The following is a 21633-nucleotide window of genomic DNA, read 5'->3' on the forward strand; positions in this document are numbered from 1 at the left end:
GTCTACCTTGTATCCTTTATCTGTGAGCACAGTCAAAATGTGCACAGAGTCTTCACTACACTGTGCCTCTGTTTTGCTGCAAATGAATATGGCGTCTACGTACTGTATAACGATGCTCTCTAACTGTACATTCCATAAGTCCATTTGCAGGACCCTGTTGAATATTGAAGGTGATTTGCAGTAGCCTTGAGGAAGTCTAGTGTGTTTCCATATAGAAACCAACCAAGTTAGTTCTTGTGATTCGGGGTTGCAGTGGTATAGAGAAGAAGGCATTCTTCAAATGTATAACTGGCTATCTCATGTAGGAATCTCATGTAGGAATGCTACAAATAATCGTCGCTGGGTTCAGAACTAAAGGAAATTCTGCCTCGACAATATGGTCAAGAGGGTGCAAGTCCTGTATAAAAACACCATGACCCCCCCCCCCGGTGACTTTTTCACAGGGTACACTGCCGTGTTGCCCGGTGATTCTGATGGTATCATCTTTGTTTGCTTCACTAGTGCTGCAATTGTCTCATAAATACCCTTGACTGCCTCCCTTGACAAGGGATATTGTCGAGCTCTTGTTAGTATCGCTCCAGGCTTCAGTTTTATCTTTACTTCTCCTATCCCTTTCAGGAGCCCCATGTCATGGGGACTCGTGGTCCATAAGACACTGTGGACCTTTGCCAAGTCTTCCTCGAGAAATGTCAGCGGTGCGTGTAGCATCATCGCCATTGTCTGTGGTACTTCTCTGTAATGTATCTTCACCCAGTATGTAATGCTGATATCAAACACTACCTTGTGGTCTGGGCGGTTGTCTTTGAACAGTTCTTTGTCTGCCACAGTAGTTAGCCTGTAGCCTTCTGATACTGCGATCATGGAACTCCATGCTCGTCCGCTGTCATCTGCCCCATGTACTGTTATTCTGTCATCTACCACTATTACTGACTATAATTCTAGCAGTATTACCGTCCACTCTTTTTCTTCTAGTGGTAACTCTGGTCTGAACATGTACTCATTTGGAAGGTGCCACAGTTTACCCTGTATTCCCGGAAGCCATGATATTATCACTCAGCTCCATACCAAGATAATTCTTCATCTACTGGTACCCCCCCTCTGTACCATGCATCCACAATAAGCTTGAATAATTTCCCTCACGTTTAGAAGGTGAATCCCAGGTGTGGCACACACTACCACTTGTCAGTGAATGAGATGGTCATATTGAGTTGACTCATGATCTCTCCCCATTCTGTTTACTGGTGTTTGTCCAGAATACAATAAAGGTAGAGCTAGGTCATGCTCCCCTATAGAAAGTGTAAGATCATCTGTAAAAGGAACCAATTCCATCGGCCCAGAAAATCCCTGCGCATTCATGGCATTGCCTGACATTCTATACCTCCCCTCGCGGATACAGGATCTAGTTACCCCTGTGTCAAGAAAGGATAAAGTCTTACCTATTGTAACCCCTATAGGTGGTTCCTCTGCCGGGTTGGGTATAATCGATAGGATGGAAAACATCAGGTCTGTCTGTGGGCTGTCCTATTAAGGGTATAATGACATTCGATTCCCTGCCAATGAATTGCCCTCACCATTGTAGTCCCCTCTTGTTTCTAAATGGCAGTCATGCCCATGGAGTCTGTGCTTGTCAATGTCCCATCATTTTGTGGGGCTGTGTATGTCGGCTGTGTGTTATTCTGCCTCTGTTGTGCCTGGGATGTCTACGGATATGGTTGGGCTGGCACCTGCATTTGTGGTGTCTGCATCGTGAGCTGGTATGACTGCGTGTATGCGTTTGGGGTTTGTCCTTGTCGCTGTGTCTAGTTCTGAGCATAGTACTCATATGTTGCCCCTGATGTGTTGGCTGATATTGCATTCCTCCATTCTGCTGCATCTCCCCTCTGCTTCTACTTCCCCTAGAGATGTGTCATATCTGTCCGCACACCCAACACTGGGGTGGCTCCCTCATTGGCTTCAGATACCCCCCTGGAAACCCTTCTTGTCCTTGTTGTATTTGATGCCCATACCCAGGTCCCATAGGTGGCCCCCCTCTTCCCCTGAGCCTGTGATGCGTATCTCCTTATCCCATGAAACCTCCCCCCATGGCCTGTGGTGCTTACTGCGCGTGTGGTGCACGTTGTCCTCCCGCAGGCATCCACACAGAGTCTTCCATGGCATATTTTGACAATTTCTTCTACACCAACTTTTCTTTCCTTGTGCTTCTTTCTGGCATTTTCTTGCATTTACCTACAATAGTGTACTATCGTGAGTTGAATTTCTGACCATGGTTTTGCCTCCATCCCCACTAACTTCTTGAGTTGCTTTGCACCTGTTCTGGCAACCTTTGATATAGTATATGGTAGAATATTCCCACTGTCTTGTCCCACGGTCCTCACATTTCAAGTCTCCATTTCTCTTGAATAGTCTGAATATACTGTAAGGGGTCTTCGTCTTCCCCCAATTTGCATTCCATGATCGCACCAATGTCTGAGGTGTCTGGATACAGCACTCGTAGGGCTTGCCATATAGCCGCTCAGCAGTTGTTAAACGGCGAACCATCATGCGCCATGTTCTGGTCAGTTACTCCTGGGTAGTCAGCCCTTTTCCATACGTCATCGGGGACCTTGCAGAGAATCGCAGAGAGTAAACTTTTTATGTCTCCTACCGCTAATGTCTGACCTGCTGTTAGCCTTTCCATCTCGTATATCCATTTCCCTGCTGCAGTCAACAAGGGTAGCTTACACCTCAAGTTGTCTTTGTCTAACTGTTGCCATGGTATGTATTGTGATCGCCCCCTCCCTTGTCCATTAAGGGGAACTGTGTCAGTCTGATCTTCCCATCTGCTCTCCCAGAGTCCTTGGTGGTGGTGAACGCCCTAGCTAATTCTCCCCTCCTGTGTGCTGAAAGGTCTCTGAATCTCTGTCTATACTGGGTAATGGTGTCAATGCTGCGCGTTATAGACCTAGAATGATGTGCCCTTTCATCTTTGTCACCCCGCAATCCACCCTCATCTTGGTCTACTCCCCCTATCGTATCTTGGTGTGTGCCCTTCCCTATGCTCCCTTGGGCAGGCCATCCTAGTCCCTCATCCTCACTTCCTCCAAAGTCGTCGTCCGACCCAGTCTCTGCCGTCACTGTCAATATTATTTTGGAAGCTCAGCCTTCTCAACACTGTGCCCCTGCTGTCCTTCTTCCATGTCAATCATGCTTCCGCAGTCCCTCTTCACAGAGGACCCGATATTGCTTTTGGTCGGCAGCATAGCTGCCCTATCATATCTCTTACTTCACTCTCGCTCCACTTGTCCTTCCATCTCCATGCTATCGCCCAACTTTACTCTCACTTCTCTCCATGTGCTCTTCCTCCTCCTTGTGCCGTCCCTCTCTTATGAGCCATTGTATTTCATCTTCCTCATTTCCCTCTTTGTCTGTACTCACTTCTCTCTCTTCTTCCTCCCTTTTCCTCGCCATTTTCGAAACTCTTGCTGCCTTCGTATCTCTCGTTGTTAACGTTCTTGCATTTCTGCTTTTCTGTTTTTGTCTTCGTACCGTCTAGTGCTCTTCCTTTTCATCCTTTTCTTATCTGTCTATCTCTTCCATTATCTCTGCCCATTCCTAACTTCACCCGTGTCCTTACAACTCATTGCTCATTGGTTGGTCCTCCCCCTTCTACCGCTGTCTTCTCATCTAATTTAAGCAAGATTTGTCCTTGCACCCACTCATTCAATGCTATATTCTCCAGTCCTTCCTGTTTCCCCTCTGTTCCCAGGTTTCTCTCCTTTGTGTGCATTTGTATCACGCTGCGCTCTCTCTTCTTCTCTCCTCCTGTGCTTTCTGTTCCTGCGGCTGTTTGTCTGGCCCGGCCTTGCCCCTCCCTTCTGCTGTATGCCGGATGTGCCAATGTTGGGTTTGAGTACCCTGCTGCAGCTCTCTATTCCCTTACTGGATATAATCCTTGTGCCCCTGCTGTCGCCCCTTCGTTCTCATGTTCACAATGGGGAGAAGGAGTGGGAGCGGGGGTCAAGGTTCTTTTTCACCTGTGTCCTTCTGTTGGTTCAGCATCCATTGATGCCGTGCCACATTCCCTGCATTGTCCTGGAACATGTTCCACAATTCAAATAATGCCATTCATTTTCTCAATGTCTTCCCCTTGTAGACCTTTTGTATTTGTGTACGTAATGGTTGCTGCATATATTTGGAGAAGCTCCCACCTTTTGGCCATGGCTTAGTTAATTTACCTTCTGTGCTCCGTGTCCATTCTGCGCTATGTTTGCAAATGTTGTACTTATATTGCGGAAGCGACTGGCACATATGCTGGAGGTTTACTTCCATGATGCATTATTCATGATACTTACTTGACCCCAAGTCGGGGATTTCAACACTTCCGCTGTCACTAAATAAATACACTTTTCTTCAAATTTTCAATTGCCAGTTCTTTCTTCAAATTGGCGGGCCTCTCCGGCTCTCAATCAATATCCTGGGAGTGCTCCGCGCACCTCCCCTTTACAACCCTCTGTCTTTTCTGTCTTTTCGATCACACACACTATTCTCATGCATGTGCCTTCTGCGCACTGCCTCAGTACACCCCAACCCTGTTGCGCCTCTTCGTGCTCTTCAAGTCCTATACAGAAAGCTCACTGGTGACGTCCCCTCTAAAATGCATAAGTGAAGGAAACAGACCACTAGCAGAGCTCACAATATCATTGTCCAATGACACCGCTATTTTCACAAATATAAACAACATACACCCACGGACGTCGTCCTGCCACCTAACAGAGGATACCAATATTTCATGTGCTCAATCTGTACCTACAGTGTCGCCCCGTAGATAAAACGCCTCAGCAAGTCTTAACCAGAAGAACACCTTAGGTAATTCAAGCTAGCTTCAGTTGCTAAGCCCTATACACGGGGACACCATCATCCATGACCCAAGCTAAAATGCCTAATCCACAGGAAATCCGCTATTTACAGAACTTCTGTCATCCGTACTCATAAGCCAATAGTCTAGGCTAACCGCCTCGGCCTTTTACCTCAAAATCAAATGTTCCCTAATCATGAACAAAAGACATCTACCCCCGCTCCTTGCTCAATGATACTTGCCAATATCAACAATACTAAACAATAATCATCACCCTCCAATACTTACAAGCACCCTGCACCCAACATCTCTTCACCACCTCCCCTTTTTGCTGCATGGCTGAGTCAATACTTACACTCCATGATCCACTGACGCTGCTCGGCCACCAGCTCTCCCCAAAGTTACCACTCTGCCCTTTTTGTCTGCTGTGCTTCTCACAGACCACAGGCAGGATTTACTCCAATGTGGCTCCTGACGGCCTCTGCATGGAGTGCACCTCTGTGTGACTCTCGCGATCCGTGGGTCACCTCACAGTCATCCAGGCATTGTGATGGGAAAGGCAGCTTTGTGCCAAACGAACATGGCCAACCGTCCTCTGCCACCAATTTGTAAAGGTATGCCAGAGGACCGAGGTTCGTGCTATACAGTCACCATTCAGCAAGGTGCCCCAGGCTCAACAAACCCTCCCCCGGCAATGATGGAGGACTTAACCAAGGGCATGGTAGAAGTGTCCTTTATTTTCCATAACAGACAGGGATCACACAGGAAACCAAAATATCCTGCAATCACTGCTCCTGGGCACGTGTCACAGGCTTTTGTTACCAAATTGTGTCACAACTTGTGACCTTTCTCCAAAAACCTTAGAGGCCATTCTATTGGGTGGCTGGGGTGGTATTACCTATAGAAGGCACCTATATCAGTTATCTAACTGGTCCTTTCATGTCAGGTGGTCTCGCCTGAGACTTCCCTAAAAACGATCTATTACATTGTTGCAGAGTCGCAGGACTACCATTAGCCCTTGTCCATTTACACACCACCCAGGGATTTGGCCTTCCAGATTATCTGGAGCGGGTCTCTCCAGGCCTGGGACCCTGCTCTGTTTCCAGCACTCAGTGTACCTTCTCAAGGTAAGGAGAAAGACTGTGGGCCTCATTACGAGTATGGAGGTAAGGCTACCCCCATACCGGGTCGGGTTCCTGGAATGGGGAATTACCGGGCCATTCCGACCTTGGAGGGCCCGGTAATTCCCTTTCCTGGGACCTGGACCCGGTACATCCACATTCCCATTTGAGCCCCCATAGGGCTCAATGGGAATGGGGAGGATGCTAACAACGGGCCCGTTAATGACGGGCCTGTTGTTAGCATCCTGGTCTGCTAGCGGGTCCCGCTAAGGACGCCTGGTTTTACCAGACATCCTTAGCAAGACCCGCGAGCAGACCTCGTAATGAGGCAGTAAAGGGTTAACGGCACCGGCCGCTCTACCAGCGCCGTTAACCCTCTACCGCCTCGGTCGTAATGAGGCCCTGTGTGTCCCAATTGTTGGCACTGGTTATCCACCTAGCCTGATAGAGTGCCTCCAGAGTGCAATGTTTGTTGGGCAACACATGTATCAGTTGTTGTCTGCTTCGCTGGGGACAGCCTCTCTTCCCACCATGGGTATAGGGCTATTTTTCTGCTTGACTTAGTCATGCGGGTGAGGACCGCAAAACTGAGCTTTTCAGTCTGCAATTAGTGAGGATTTATTCTGTTGTTTTGCAGGTGGCTCCTTGCCCATGGAGTCTGGAATGTTCCACCCGCCCTGGTCCTTGGCTGTGAGCACTGGCCGTTCGCTTCATGCTGCAGAATCTGCATCTCTTCGTTCCTTATTCTGAGGCCTGTGGCTTTGTGCAATTTCACTACAGTCGGTCTATGGTTCTTCTATGTATTCAGCTCTTCCAGGTTCCTTATATGTCCCTGAAGTCCCATATGGTTAGTTGCAATAAGTGGCTGCAAGCTTGTTTTGGGTGACTCTTGCTTTCTTGTGTTTCTGCGTTTGGCTAATTAAAGAAAATCGTTTGTGACCGTATGTACATGTATCTGTCCTCTTTCTACAGAGCTGTGTATGCATGTTATTCGTATGAGCACATGTGTGTCTGTGTAACTTCGTGAAGGGATGCGAGTTTGCTTCGTGGCTAACATTACTACGTTGTGATGTCTCTTATGATGTCAGTAAGGATGGATGTTCATCATTAGTGAACCTGTTCCAGTGATGTGGCACCTGTGTCTGTGAAAACGTCAGCTGGATAGGGTTTGAGCGGTTGTCTAAGAGAATATCTGCTCACATATGTAGAATGTACTGGCCCTCCTGGAGGCTGGCCAAACAGTGACTGTCATCTGTCATTTCTCATTCTTTGGGCTGTCATGCGAATGGGGGATAGGAGGTCCATTCCAGGGACCCTTTCTTCAACTTCTCTTTTTGGGTACAGCCCCATGGGGGTGACAAGTTACAACCCCCTGGGCTGTCTACCAATGGTGGTGTGGAGATGTGTAGGACAGTGGGTACAGTGCACACTTTCTGAGTCGGTGTATATACACATTTAGGTGAACATGTCTGGTGACGGTACTTGTCAGTATTTCCTAACCTATCGCATAGTGGTTTGGGTTTACCTTATTTCTTTTTCTATACTCTCTAATCTACTTCGCTGATGCGAAGCGGTCACTCGTGCTACAAAAGAACCGTTGTCTTAGCAACGGCTTAATGCGGCAGCCTGAATTACTGCAGTGAAGCCACTCACAGGAGGATTTGCACGCTCCGTGTGCTTAAAGGTATTTGATTCATGCTCAACACACCGCTCCTATCTGATTACACACACTCGTATGCCAGTAATAATGAGGCATCTGATTTGATCCTCTTTTTTTGTCTACTAGATTCGATTTGCCACGTGTGCTACAAAAGTACCGTTGTCTCGGCAACGGCTCAACACAGCAGTCCAAGTTACTGCAGTGAAGCCACACACAGGAGGATCTGCACGCTCCACGTGCTTAAAGGTATATTTCATCGCTTTTCCCTTATTAAATACAAGCGTATGCCAGTAATGACGAGACATCTGATCAGATCCTCTTTTTTGGATTACTAGATTCGATTTGTTACAAACATAATTGGATTTTATATTAACCCCTGCTATCCACGACATTGCTGTTGGCCCATCTCTCTGTGGGCATGTACGCTTTGTTCTACACCATTTGCCACACCAATAGGGTAAAACTAAACTTCATTGCCTTATGTTGCTATTGATTTACATTTCATATTACTTATAGGGTATTCTTATTTTGTCTTTTCTATCCACCAACTATTGAAAACACTGCTGATCGGTATGTTAAATTTTCTTTTATTTTTCGCAACAAATGTGCTTATTATGATGTTAATGTGTGTGTTTTGTACATATCCACTCTGATTACTAGACTTGCCCTGAAGAAGGAAATGATTTCCGAAATGCATTGGCATATTTCAGTCTGAATTATGTATGGATTGTGGCAATTGCTCCCTCACTAAGAATTCATTAGTGACATTTTTTGTTTTGAATTTCTTTTGGATAAACAATCATTTTGGATACTCAACCATGAAACAGACTCATCTATTTTTTTGATTAAGGATTATACATTTTTGATACCTGATCATATTGCTTTGAACTTTGAATAACTACGTACCCAGATTGGGCCCAAAATAGAGCGGCTGTGTGACCTAGAATTGCTACTTGGTCTCTAGCTTTTGTTGTATTTTTTGAGTCAGGGTGTCTCCAGACTTATCACAGCCAGCTCCTTCAGAACTACTATTCTGAACATTTAACTCTTCTCCTTTTTTTATACTGACTTTAATATTTAGAGTAATTTTTGAATTTTGTGGTGCCCACTCATCTCTCTGTAGTACATTTTTAAAGTACATCTTGAAACGTGTTTAAATAAATTTGATATTATTTGATTTCCCATAAACTGCTCTATTGTTATTTTGTATATGAAAGAGCTATTAATTATCTCTTGTTGGCAGTACTGTCAAAGTTGAGGTGTCAGCCCAGCTTAGTGAATTAGCTGAATTGGTTATAAATAATACCCACTGGGAACATTTCCTTGTGGTGGTACTCCATCACTGTGCACAGGCCACTGTGTGCATTGATTCACTTTTTGTGCTCTAAAGATCTTGCTGCCAATGTATAGTTCTGTTAAAAACAGGAAGATTGGCTAGAAGCACCGTCAGTTTAAGGTTGAGTGGACTGAGACCTTTATTTTCATTGAGACCAAACCTAATGTGTACTCGTGACTTATTTGACTTGAGCGAATTGCAGTCCCCAAGGAATATAATATCTGCTGCTATTGTGAAATGAAACATTAACAATATAAGGATTTGCAGGGGAAAGCAAGAATAAAGAATGTGGGGGAGCTAAAAAAAACGGACTAAGCAACAAGATGTTTTAGAGCAGGAAAAAAAGAATCTGAATGGGCCAACTTAGCTAGTTATAAGGTTGCTCAGCTTATTGGGAGGTCAGCATGGCCTTAAACAGATGGGGATTTTGGAAATGACTGCCTGATAGAGATTTGTGAGACAGTGTGTAAAGTAAAATAATATGCTTTTACAAATGTTCCCCGTTTCACACAACTGAAATCCCAGCGAGCCTCTTTTAAACTTTTTGCAGACCCTTTCTCCACTGATGTTGAAAATGTACCACCTGAACTTCAACTTGAAGTGATTGAACTTCAGTGCTGCAGTGCACTCGAAAATAAACACAGAGATGCCTTCATTAGCCTTTTACCAGTCTCTGAACACTGCTCAATTCACCAAGTTGAAATTGCATACATCCAGCCTAAGGACAAGACTCACTGACCACCATCTCCATGCCATTCTGAGAGTAGGCACAACATAACTGGAGCTCGAGATCCAGAAAATTACATCTGAGAAATGCTGCAATGTTTCCCACTGACTGTGTGAAATTTCTGAGTGCAGCGTTTTCCTCCTGAATAATTTGCCTACTTTGTCAGGGTCACAGGTTTGCCAGTATTTGAGAACCATTTCCCAGAATTATTTGTCAGCTGTTATGCTTCACGTATTCACTTAGGCAGAGGAGTCTGTTATTCAAGTAGTCTTGCACCTCATCACAGGCAATGTATCACAGTTACGTGCAGCTCACCAATATTTGTGTCTATTCAAGTAGTCTTGCACCTCATCACAGGGAATGTATCACAGTTACGTGCAGCTCACCAATATTTGTGTCTGGGCTGGTGGTCTATCTGGAATTCCATTCTGAATGTAATATTAATTCCATATCATGTGACATTCAAAATATGATCTTCATCACACTCGGCCAAGCGATAGAATGCAATTCTAATTCTAATTTTAACAAAACAGAAAGGTGATGGCTGGAAGGTTTTGAATTAATTATAACCACAGGCACAGCTCTGGGCAACCCTCCAGGCCATCGTTTTTCAGCCTGCCAAGCCATTACAGAAGGGGAAAACCATATGCAAATCAGGCTTTGTCCTACCCCAAAAGGGGCAGTCCAGCCCAAATTGGTAGGTCACATCCCTTCTGCACGAGACCACAAGCATCCCCTGACATGTTTCAGCCTTGTTGGGCATCATCAGTGAGGAGTAGCTTGCGTTTCTAGACCCGGAAGACTCAGGACCCACGTCTGGGGATACCCGTCCCACTCGGGGTGACTTTGACCAGCTCAAATTGCTAGGTCACATCCAGGTGAAGAACGATGGTCTGGAGGGTTGCCCAGAGCAATGCCAGAGGTTAAGATTTATTCTAAACCTTCCAGCCATCACCTCTTTTGTTTTGCTATTCTAATTCTAATTGACAGAATGTTTCCAGCAAATGGGATTCCCAAAGTTGTAAAGTCAGACAATGGTCCCCAATTCAGTGTTTGCTGAATGACTTTGTTTCGACCATGGAAGAGTGACTCGATTCTGGTTGCAGACTAATGTTACTGTGGAACAGCTCGTGGGAACCCTAAAGAATGCTACAAATAATCCACATCGCAAAAGGCTCCCCGATGCAAGCTTTGTACCAGTTACTACATTAATACTGAAATAGTCTGCACATCGCCTCTGGCAAATGTCCTTTGGTGCTGATGTTCAACAGTGACATCAACAGCCTCATGTTCCCTGTGATCTGAAGGATGTGGGTATTCTAGCATACAGCACGAGCAATACACTACTTGAAAAGAGAAAATGAAAGCATATGCAGACAGACGTTGTGGGGCGAGAGCTTCGTTACTAGAAAAGGGTGATCATGTTTTAGTGAAATAGCCCGAAAATCACAAGGCAATACCTGCTTTTGACCAACGACCTCTGACAATCACAGACCTACAAGGATCAATGGTTGGGGCAAGCAAGATGATCTAATGGTCACAAGAAATTGCTTGTTCTTTACAAAGGCCCCACCTTAGCTGATGCCTCCAGTGTGGATGTGAAAATATCCCCTGGGAAAAAGTCGCCAGGAAGGCCTTTCATCCCCTGCACCCATAAAAGCCTTCCCCCACATATTCTAGGACGGGTATTAATTACTATTCTAACTCCAGTCCTAGAATATTTGGGGAAAGTGCCAGTGGCGGCTGGTGAGTTAGAAAGCTGGTGGGGCGTACATTTTCCAGGGCGAATTTAGCAGCGAGTGCACGCAGCGTGCGAGCCCCCCCCCCCAAGGGGTGTGCGGGGGTGTTTCCCCCCGCAAAATTTTGGGGAAAATGGCCTACAAAATGTGCAATTTACTGTCCAAAAAACCCACCGAAATATGAAAAAAGCATTCGGTTTTACATATTAATGGTGGTACACTATTCTTACGTGTGCAAGTGTGATGGTGTATTCTACAGCAGCTTGTATTGAGAATAGCTGGTACTATGTTGTATGCATAAAGAAATTCATTATATAGTCAGTAATGATGGAAACATATGTTTGGCATGCTGTTACTGGCATTCAACTTGTTTACGGTCAGACCCTAATAGGTTTTTTAATGTGTATGATGAGATAAGAACTGTCATTGACGCACTTTTCTTGCGAAAGCCCACACAAAGTTCCAGTTAGCTAGCCAAATATGTTCCTTCTTTAAAAACCAGTTACAATGGGTGACAGAAAAAACATTGTTCAACTGTCTTTTTTACTTTCATGCGTGCTTATTGGATGCACCAAAAAGTTTTTCGTTCTTTGTGAACCAGGTGACCTCAAATGGGGTTTTCCCATTAAAAACTGCATCTGTACATCAGGCCAACTACGTTTTGTTGTGTGTCTTCACGTCTCGAAATTACTTTTACAAAATTCAAATACGGCCTGAAAATGCTTTTGCATTCTTGGACTTGCAGTTAATTCCGGTCAGGAATTAAAAGTCTAATGGAAAATAAAGCTCAATTTTACTTAACATATATATTTATTATTAGGCCCCTCATATTTTGAATGTGGGGCTTAGCCGCAGGCATTCTGCGAGGAGGTGCTTTATAGTTTCATTATTAAACCTTACCTGACAGATTCTACAAAATCGTACTTCTGGGGTAGCTCCAATTTTTCCCACAGGTTTCCCGTACAGGGAGTTGGTTCCAGCTATGACATGAGAGACAATATTTGGTCAAGTGCAAGTGCTTAAGCTTCAGACTGGTCAAATTCTTCCTCTGCCACTTAACTGATGCATGTGAGCTTGGGCAAATCACGTGTGAGCTTCGCGCCTTGAAACACTTTTGTATAGGCGCGTTACAAATGCCATATCATATCATATCATTATCTCATTGTGACTCAGCTGGCAAAATTAGAAGTTCCTAGAGGTAATAGCGTTTACACCCTAGGCTGTTTAAAAAAACAAAAGCCGAAGTCATGATATTGGACCATACAGGACATAAACATTCATATATTGCACAACACAATGTTTTCTCTTTGATTAATCAGGGCAACCTTTTGTAATGAAACTTGCCATAGTGAGATGTGCCATATGAACTCGTGTAACAAGTGCTTCACACACTGAGCTAACTTCTGAACCATAACAGGGCTCATGTTTCAACAGGCATTTCAACTTTTTTTTCCTTCATGTGATGATATATCTGTACTACAGAGTGAACTCTAAAATGTGCGTGTGTGTATACATTGTTATCCTACGGAATGTGAGTTATATGTCCCTGCCCACCCCTTGTTCCCAAGCTCATGTGTGTAGGGCACGTGTGTGTCACCTGCCCACCTGTCCAGATCTCCCTACACATGCGCCCCCCCACCCAAGTTCTGCACACATGGACAACAGGTCGCCTTGTCAGCCCTCCTCACCCCGCCCCCTCGCCCCTCACTGCATTTCAACTGCAAAACCATTTTTGCAATGAACGTAATTTAATAAATGCTTGTAGCCTTCACCCACGACCCTCTATGACCCAGGACCTGCTTCTTTTTACACTTTCCCGCGCAGCTGCAGTGCAGAGCCGTCCTTTCTCAACACGTACAGCCGCACATGCGCCACAATATTTGAAGACATTTTGACAAACCACGTTTCCGCAAAAAAGCCAATGTTTGGATGATTCAGGTAGTGCCCGAATGTGTTCGCCCAGGCTTGATTTGTATCCATGACTAACTAAGCTGAATATTGTATAACAGCACAGTTTCTAAAGAAAGAGCAATATGACTGCCTGCACATGCATCACGAATACAAAAAATACAGCTTAGAGAACGAATACATGCCTAGGAGGCGAGTGGTCCACAACGAGCTGCCCCTTGAAATGTCGAAGGTTTACCACTTCAGTGCAAATGTTAGCCCTGGTCTGATGGGCATGCATAACATTCCAAAGGAAGTTATAGTAGTGGATGTCAGTGATATGTCCTCATCAATAGGCAATGGTGGTCTTAAAGAAATAACAGACCTCTCCACACCGCCTAGCCATCAAAAGATATGTCTCGAGTTTATGAATGGGCACGTGAAGTAAAATTACACGATCTGTATGTAGTTAGTGTGTAGCGTTGGAGAGCACATCATTTTGCAGTGATTTTAGCCAGGCCCATATTACCCATACTTCTAATTGCATGGATTTTTATAAAACGGTTGCTGTGTCGTTTTGGCAAATGATTTTTTCACACAAGCCAACCGCTAAATTACATCGTGCATCTGTTGTGAATACTTTATTAGCAAGGAGCCACCTTAAAACTAGTTACATACGATGCGAAATTAAAGGAGGTAATTTCTTTCGTATCTCTGGTGCTTCCCTTTGGGCCCACCCAACCCCAGAGTTGGACCTGCGCGCGGAAGTGCCCACGCGCGCGGGACACTGGGCTCCACTACGAGGGTGAGGTTCAGCAATCAGCGCCCATACGAGGCCCAGATGCAACCCCCACAACCCCCTCCTCTTCTCGTCGCCTACCTTTGCCAGCAGCTGCTTCCTCAGACAGCCGCGGCCCGCGACCACTCCCGCATCTGCTAATTGTGGCGTTTTATATTTTCTGCATTTTTTGACAAAAAATGCCGAAAATATAAAATGGCACAAGTCACCAGGGAGAGCCCTGGCAAGGAGAGACCCTCTCCCTGCCAGGGCTCTCCCGGGTGACTTGTGCCGTTTCCCGTTTTATATTTTCGGCATTTTTTGTCGAAAAATGCCAAAAATATAAAACGGCACAATTAAAAGATGCGGGAGTGGTCGCGGGCCGCGGCTGAGTATGGGCAGCAGCAGCGCACGCCTGCCTGCCCTGGGCCTTGCCCGGTCCGGCATGGCCCAAGGCAAGGCCCTTGGGCCACGGCACAGACCGGGGGTAAACAAAGTAGGCCCAGGCGGCCCCCGCCTTGGTGGTAGCGGGCGGCCCGCTACCACCAAGGCTCGACGGTCGACCCAAGTTGATGGCAGACAGCTCGGCACTGGCAGCAACACTGAACTCAGTCGTTCAGTGTTGACTGGGCCTGGCCTGCCGTGGTGGACCACATAGAAGCAACAAACATGGGGATGGGGTACTTACCGGGTACGCAGCGCCGCTGGGCTGGCCTGGTGCAGCAGCACTCGTGTGTTGTTGTCGTAGCCGTGCTCGGGCTAAAAGAAGGAGAAACAGACGTGTGAAGGCGGCGCAGGCGCACGCACACACCCAGCGCCGCCAGTCATAGATACAGTAATGTCATTGGCTGTTTGCCAGCTAATGACATTACTGTATCCATGGCAGGGGAGGGATTGGGAATCCGAAGTGCGCTGTTTGCGCACATTTTATACTGGCGGTGCCACCCCTGAAGCGCCCCGCCAGGCTTCTAATTAAAGGGGCTACGTAGAGTGCGTGGAGCTACGAGCTCCACGCACTCTACTATAGAAACAAATATACTAAATTGGGATGCACCCCGCTGTGAAAGCCGGGCCGTCCTATTGTATACACTATTGTTTCCTTGCCACAGCGCCCCCGCGCTGTTGGCAAAGGAAATGCAGCACTAGAAGCTAAAAGAGATTCAATCAGAGAAGTTCTCGGATTGAATCTCTTTTAGCTTCTCTCTTTTTTTTCTGGGGGGGTGGCGCCCGGCCGCCCTATGATAGCAGCCACCACTGGAAAGTGCTTTATTTTCGTGGGAGTGCAAATTTGTGGAAATGTTGCCGGCTGGTTATCTTTTACCAAGCGACTTTATCACTGGTTACTGCTCTGTCTTCTGAAAGTGATACCTCAGAAGACTCTGAAGATGTGGACAGTAACTTTGATGTATATCAAGGCACCTAGACGCCTTTGGGCCTTAGCGTGTGCTTTATACTAAATAAATAAATATTACAGATTTGATAACTTAGCAGACAGTCCCCCATTACTGAGGAGTAGTTTGCAGTGAACTGTAAAATAAAGTCCAGAGGATGGATTGAGAAAATGGTGCTATGTCCTTTCTTTATGCCCATCACTTTCCCTGTTATTTGATGGGAAGTGACGTTGGCAGGAAAGGGCGAAGGAAAAGGGGAAAGTGACGTACAGACAATCATGACTGTACTGGAGTGAAGTACAGCTCTGTATATTATTTAGATGCGCCACACTACAGGTGTGCCCATTGAGACACCAATCGTTTAACATCACAGTGATACACTTTAATCTGTAGGCCCGAATTGTATTTACGATATGTTTTGAAATGAAAAGAACCTCCACATTTGTTCCATTGTGTGACCTGATGGAGTGATCAACCATTCAATGTAAGTGGACTCTCTCCCCTGCATGAACAAAGTGATTGCAGAAACATGAGCCAGCAATATGTATTCAAATAGGGCCCAAACTAGGAGGGAAACCCCTGCAGTTATCGTTAATACCCAGTGCCTCTTTAAATTTAAACAATCCTTAAAATAAACTAGACCTGCTCATACATTATTCTGTAACTGTGTCTCAAACATACCCCCCTAACCGTCAGCAAGTCTTGGCCTTTGTTCCGCCAGATCTTTTCAGCCCAAACATTTCATAGAAAAGTGCAACTATATATTTCAGCATGCATATTGCAAATAGCTAAAAACAGGATTTTAATCAGATTCCCTTTATAATATCTGACCAGTTGGTAGGTATATGCGTCTCTTTCCTAACAGTGGGTGTTTTCGGTATTACCAATAAAATGCCCTACAAGTTCTAGTGTTCATGTATGTGTGTGCGATATATGTTATATTTGGAAATACACTAGTTTGCAATATATCGTAGGAAGACTATATGTATATATGTCAAGCGGGGGGGGGGGTTGCTTTTGATTCAGGTTTCCATTTAATGCTGAAGGTTGAGGTCATTCTTTCAGTAGTGCTGTGCCACAATAATTGGGATGTATCAAAATGTGTTGTCCTGCCTCCAGACAGCTCTGTGGAACAGTCTCCAACTGATTCTGCTTACAAAAAATGCAGCATTCGCTTTTTACTAAATTAATTTGAAAACACATTTCACTGAATACTATGTGAGGTTTATAATATTATCTGCTCCTTTGAAGCTCACAACACTGCTTGCTGCATTTGTATCTCATATTTACAGTGTAAATTGATTATCATGGTGTGCTCCCCCACATCTGTCACAGTCCACAATTGGGGCTCCTTCACATTCTATGGGCTCCCTTACCCATTCACACGCCATTATGATCCACGTATTGTATCCATGAAGCTGAACCAAATGTTCAGGGAAGAAACCAGGAGCCTGGGATGAGAAAAATGTCCTACTTCTGTATGATGGGCTTGGACTTTCAGTAGAGTCCAGAGTTACCTTGAAAAACATGTGCCCGGTCCACAAGTATGTTTATATGTCTTTCATCTACATCTAGCAAAAGATGAAATGCTACATTTGCACCAGGGAGCAAAAAACCGGTAATCAGAATGCGTCTGTTCAACGTTTCTATTGCCCCACCAGGAAATGAATGACCTTTTACTACAAATGCATGAAGATGATATGATATGATAAGGTATTTGTAACTCACCTATACACAAGTGTTTCAAGGCGCGACGAGGCAAGGGAGGGGGAACAGAGGGAAGACGGACAGCGATCCTACTAGGCCAAGTGTCATTCAGATCGCGCAAGTCCATGGGAGGGGGAAGTGGGAAAGTGCGGGGGAGGGGGACAGGGAAGTACATGGGATAAATTAATAACAATACGTAAATAAGTACGGCCAGCAGGTGGCAAGTGCAGGGTAAGTGCAGACAACGGGTGTCGAGTGCTGGTAGTGGGACTAGTAGGGATACAGAAACAGTCCCAAAGTGCGGGGGTTGCCAGGAAGGCAGTGCAGGTGTGCAACTGACAGGGGAAGGTGTTAGGAAAGATTTCATAATTGTATGTAATTTTACCTCCATGTGTCAACCCCCAAACTTTTTGCTGCTGTTTAGACACCATTGACTGACTTTGCTGCAATCCTCTGGGGTTTCGCTCACTTTTTATGGGGAAACTGGCATGCCCTTAAAACAGGCAGTACTGTGAGACTTAGTCCTTTTCCCGTGTTGCAACTTTTGTGCAACATGTAACAAGTGTGCAATGTATCTTACCATACAGCACACTTGGGTCTATAGTCATTTTCCTAAGGCCCTAGATACTCTTGCTGGACTTTTTATGAACTGGGCAGATGTGTCATGGACAGGACTGGTGGCAGCTATCTTTTCACTTATTTTTAACCCTTTCCTGCCATGTTAACCGCGTTTGGCACGAATAGGTGGCCTGGCTCCAAAATGGCCATGCCACGAGGTTCTTTGTCCTGTCCTTTGGCCATCTTGCCCCTTCACATTCCCCAGGTCGAGCCAACCCGGGTCAGTCCTTATTTGGTCATGTACTTTCCCGTGAAACCCAATGCTTTCACGGGCTTCTGCATGCCTTGTGTGTGTGCCTCCAAGATGTGAGCTGGAACGTCTAGTTCCAATACACATTGTGGGTGCCAGAGAGTCTGGAGTGCCCTGAATGACTGGGACCACCGTGGTCCTTGATTGGACCACGTATTGAGTGTGTGTTTGCGAGCAGATCTCACATTGGGTCCTCTTCGTTTTGGCGCAAAGGGAACTTTGGATAAGAGGAGGCCAAAAACACCCATACCATGTCGATCTCCTGAGTTCTCACTGAACAAAGGATAGGATCCAATTATCCTGCAACTACAAAGTCGAGTCGAGGAACCGCTGGTGACCCATTGGAAGGTTTGGCAACGTGGGACCCCTCTGCATCTGGTCGTCCTAGATGGTCTGCGAAGACGCTTCGACCCATTGGAATAGTGGGACCAACTATCCTCGGCACCTTCATCAAACCCTGCAAGTAAGCTTTCTCGGAAGTGTCCCTGGGCTAACCAGTGGACTGACCAGCTTACCCAGTTGCTTTGCTCTGCCACTACCGCCGTTTCGAGGAGGCCCTCGAAACGTGGTATACTGCTAGCTCTGTGTCCCCGGGACGCTCACACCGAATTTCGTACACTTGGCATTCCCAGGTCTGAGGTGAGACGAGTGTGCCAGGACCGGAGTGAACGCGGTTACTGTGTTGCCCTGTCGCAGCAATGTCTTTTGCAAGTATGCTGCATTTGTGACCCTCTTGCCCCTGAAGCCTACTGCAGTGAAACTGGGTCAATTCCTCCACCCGTAGCGTAGACATTTCCACTGTCCTATTTGGGAATCATCGCTGTATCTCAGGAACGGAAAGGTGCCGAGAAGACATTTTTGCCGCCTTCAAACCTGCAAGTGAATTGGACTGAACTGGTGAAGTTTGGGTCTGCTTGCGTCGGGGACTGGTGAGTACTCCATACCCAAACCGGTGGCCCCTAGCGCAAAGGCCCATTTTTACGCACAAGTGGCCCCTGGGGGCCCCTTTCCTTTCCACTGCTATTGTGAAATAGCGACCTCACCCCGAACTCTCGAACTGCTTCTGCCTTCAAGTGGAGGTCCTTCTTGAATAGTGGGAACTTGTTCTGCATTGCCTCATCCGCATTCCCAAGCTGCTAGAGACCCCTGAAGAGACCCTATTTTGCCCATTGGAACAACCGCATGCGCTTGCATTGCTGGTACTATTGAGTACAAGGCTCCTCTCTTCTTAGGGCTTGGACTACCTCTTAGTTAGGTGTATTGTCGATGTCGAAAGGGGCCTAAAAATGATCTGCATTGCCTGTTTCCTTCCCCTTTAGGTTGTCGACATATTTCGTGCATTTAACCCTTTAGACTCCAATGGTCTTGTATATACATTGTATTGATAGTGTTGTGTTGGTTTACTTGGTGTTACTGTGATTCTTTTGCTAGGGTCTATGTTACAAAGGCCTTGTAATAAATGTGTCTATATTTTTGATATAACACCTGTCTGGAGTAATTTCTAAGTGTCCTTGCTTTGTGTGCTCATTGAGGTCCTTCAGTCACCCTCACCCCTCCTGAGACTTAGTCTTGACCACCTGCCATAGCTACCCTGATTGGTCTGGCTTGTCCAGAGGTTACCCTGTTCCAAGAAACTAGGCTGGCCTTCTGAACCTATGCCCCTCCAGGTCAGAGTTCAGAAATCCATCTTAACAGAGGGGACCTGGGCAATAGATCAGATGGTGGCCAGGTAACTAGTGTAGTGTCAGATTCAGTCAGGAAGTTAGCAGGGGAGGGAAGGAGAAAAGGCAGAAGCAAAGAGCTGAAAGGTTTTGAGGTGTCTCTGGAACCGGAGATGATTCTCTTCGAGTTTCAGGGAGCCAGGGAGGCTGTTCCAGAGGGAGGCCCTAGCAGAGGAAAGAGATTCAACCCCCAACTCGTTGCTTGGAGAAACGACTGACCCTGAGGGAGTTGGAGGGGGATGAGTGAAGGGCTCGAGAAGGAAGATATTTAGGGAGAGAAAGTTGAAGGTAATGAGGCCCAAGGCACCTGAAGGCCTTGTGGACAATGCAGAGGGTTTTAAACTTAATCCTCGCAGCCACTGGGAGCCAATGAAGGGATTTCAGTCCTGGAGAGATATGATCCCAGGGCTTGAGGCCAAGGACAAGTCTCGCAGTCCTGTTTTGGAAATGTTGAAGAGGGCGGAGAGTAGAGGCAGGTAGATTTAGAAAGAGGCTGTTGCAGTAGTCCAGCCTAGAGTGAACCAGAGCTCTGGAGACCGTGAGCTTCTGGGGGAAGGAGAGGAAGGGAAGAATACCTCTGAGGAGGTGCAGCTGCTAGTGTGACTTCTTAGAGACATCAGAGATGTGAGGCGAGAGTGTGGAGTCAAAGATGACCCAGAGGCTTTTAGCCTCACAGGTAGGAGTAGGAGGAGGTCCAAGAGAAGCCGGCCAGAGAGTGACAGGAAAGGAGGGAGCGGGTGTGCCGATGAGGAGAATCTCAGTCTTACTGGCATTAAGGCACAGATCATTGGCGAAACACTACTCCTGGATGGCGGACAGACAGTCATAGATGAGAAAGGGCGAAGAGGTGGCAGAGGGTAGCCTGAATATGAGCTGGGTGTCATCTGCATAGCACTGGAAGTTGGGTAGAGTGCGGCAATGCAGTGGGCAAGAAGAGCCAGGTATTGGTTGAACTGCCAGGGAGAGAGGTTAGACCCCTGGGGAACACCACAGGTAGAGATAGAGATAGAAGAGAGGAAGGACCCAAGTTTAACCTGGGAGGGTCGATCAGAGAGGAAAGAAGTCAGCCATGCCAGGGCCTGACCGGTGGTACCCAGGTTATCACGGAGACGGTTGAGCAGGATGGCACGTTTGGCCGTGTCAAAGGCAGAAGAGAGATCAAGTAAGATGAGGACACAGGGGGTGTTGGAATCAAGATTGGAGAGCAGGTCTTCACGGATGTTCAGGAGAGCAGTTTCCGTGCTTCTGGCAGCTCTAAAGCAAGACTGATGATTATGAAGACAACCAACAGATTCGGTGTGAGGATTGCGCTGGGAGATGGCCAGCTTTTCCAAGAGTTTGCCCAGGAAAGGAGTGATGGAGATTGGCCGATAGTTGGCCAGACAGGAAGGGTCGGCAGAGGATTTCTTGAGAAGAGGGTGCACAAGGGAGGGCTTCAGGGGGGAAGGGAAGACTCCAGTGGCAAAGGAGTGGTTGCAAAAGTCAGCTTGAGCAGGAAACAGGGAGTCAATGTGGTCTTTAATGGTTTTGGAGGAACAGGGATGAACCTGTTTTGACAAGACTTTCATAGATCGGACTTGTCTAGAAACCTTGTCTGGTGAGAACAGGGGAAAGGCAGAGATGGTGGGAGGGGAGGTGGCCGATGAAGAGCCAGAACAAGAGCAGGGAGTAAGGGGAGAAGAGGAGAGCGAGGACAGGATGTCTTGAGTTTTAGAGATGAAATAAGAAGCCAGTGCGGTGCAGAGGGCCTGGGAGAGAACAGAAGAGGTAGAGACTCCAGCAAGATTGGCCAGTTCCTTGGAGATTTTAAAGAGTTCAGCCGAGTTGTTAGATGCCGCAGACATGCAGGCTTGGATGTGAGCTC

The sequence above is a fragment of the Ambystoma mexicanum genome, chromosome 6q (genome assembly GCF_040938575.1).
Source record: "Ambystoma mexicanum isolate Mex_15411 chromosome 6q, UKY_AmexF1_1, whole genome shotgun sequence".
NCBI classification, from domain to species: Eukaryota; Metazoa; Chordata; class Amphibia; order Caudata; family Ambystomatidae; genus Ambystoma; species Ambystoma mexicanum.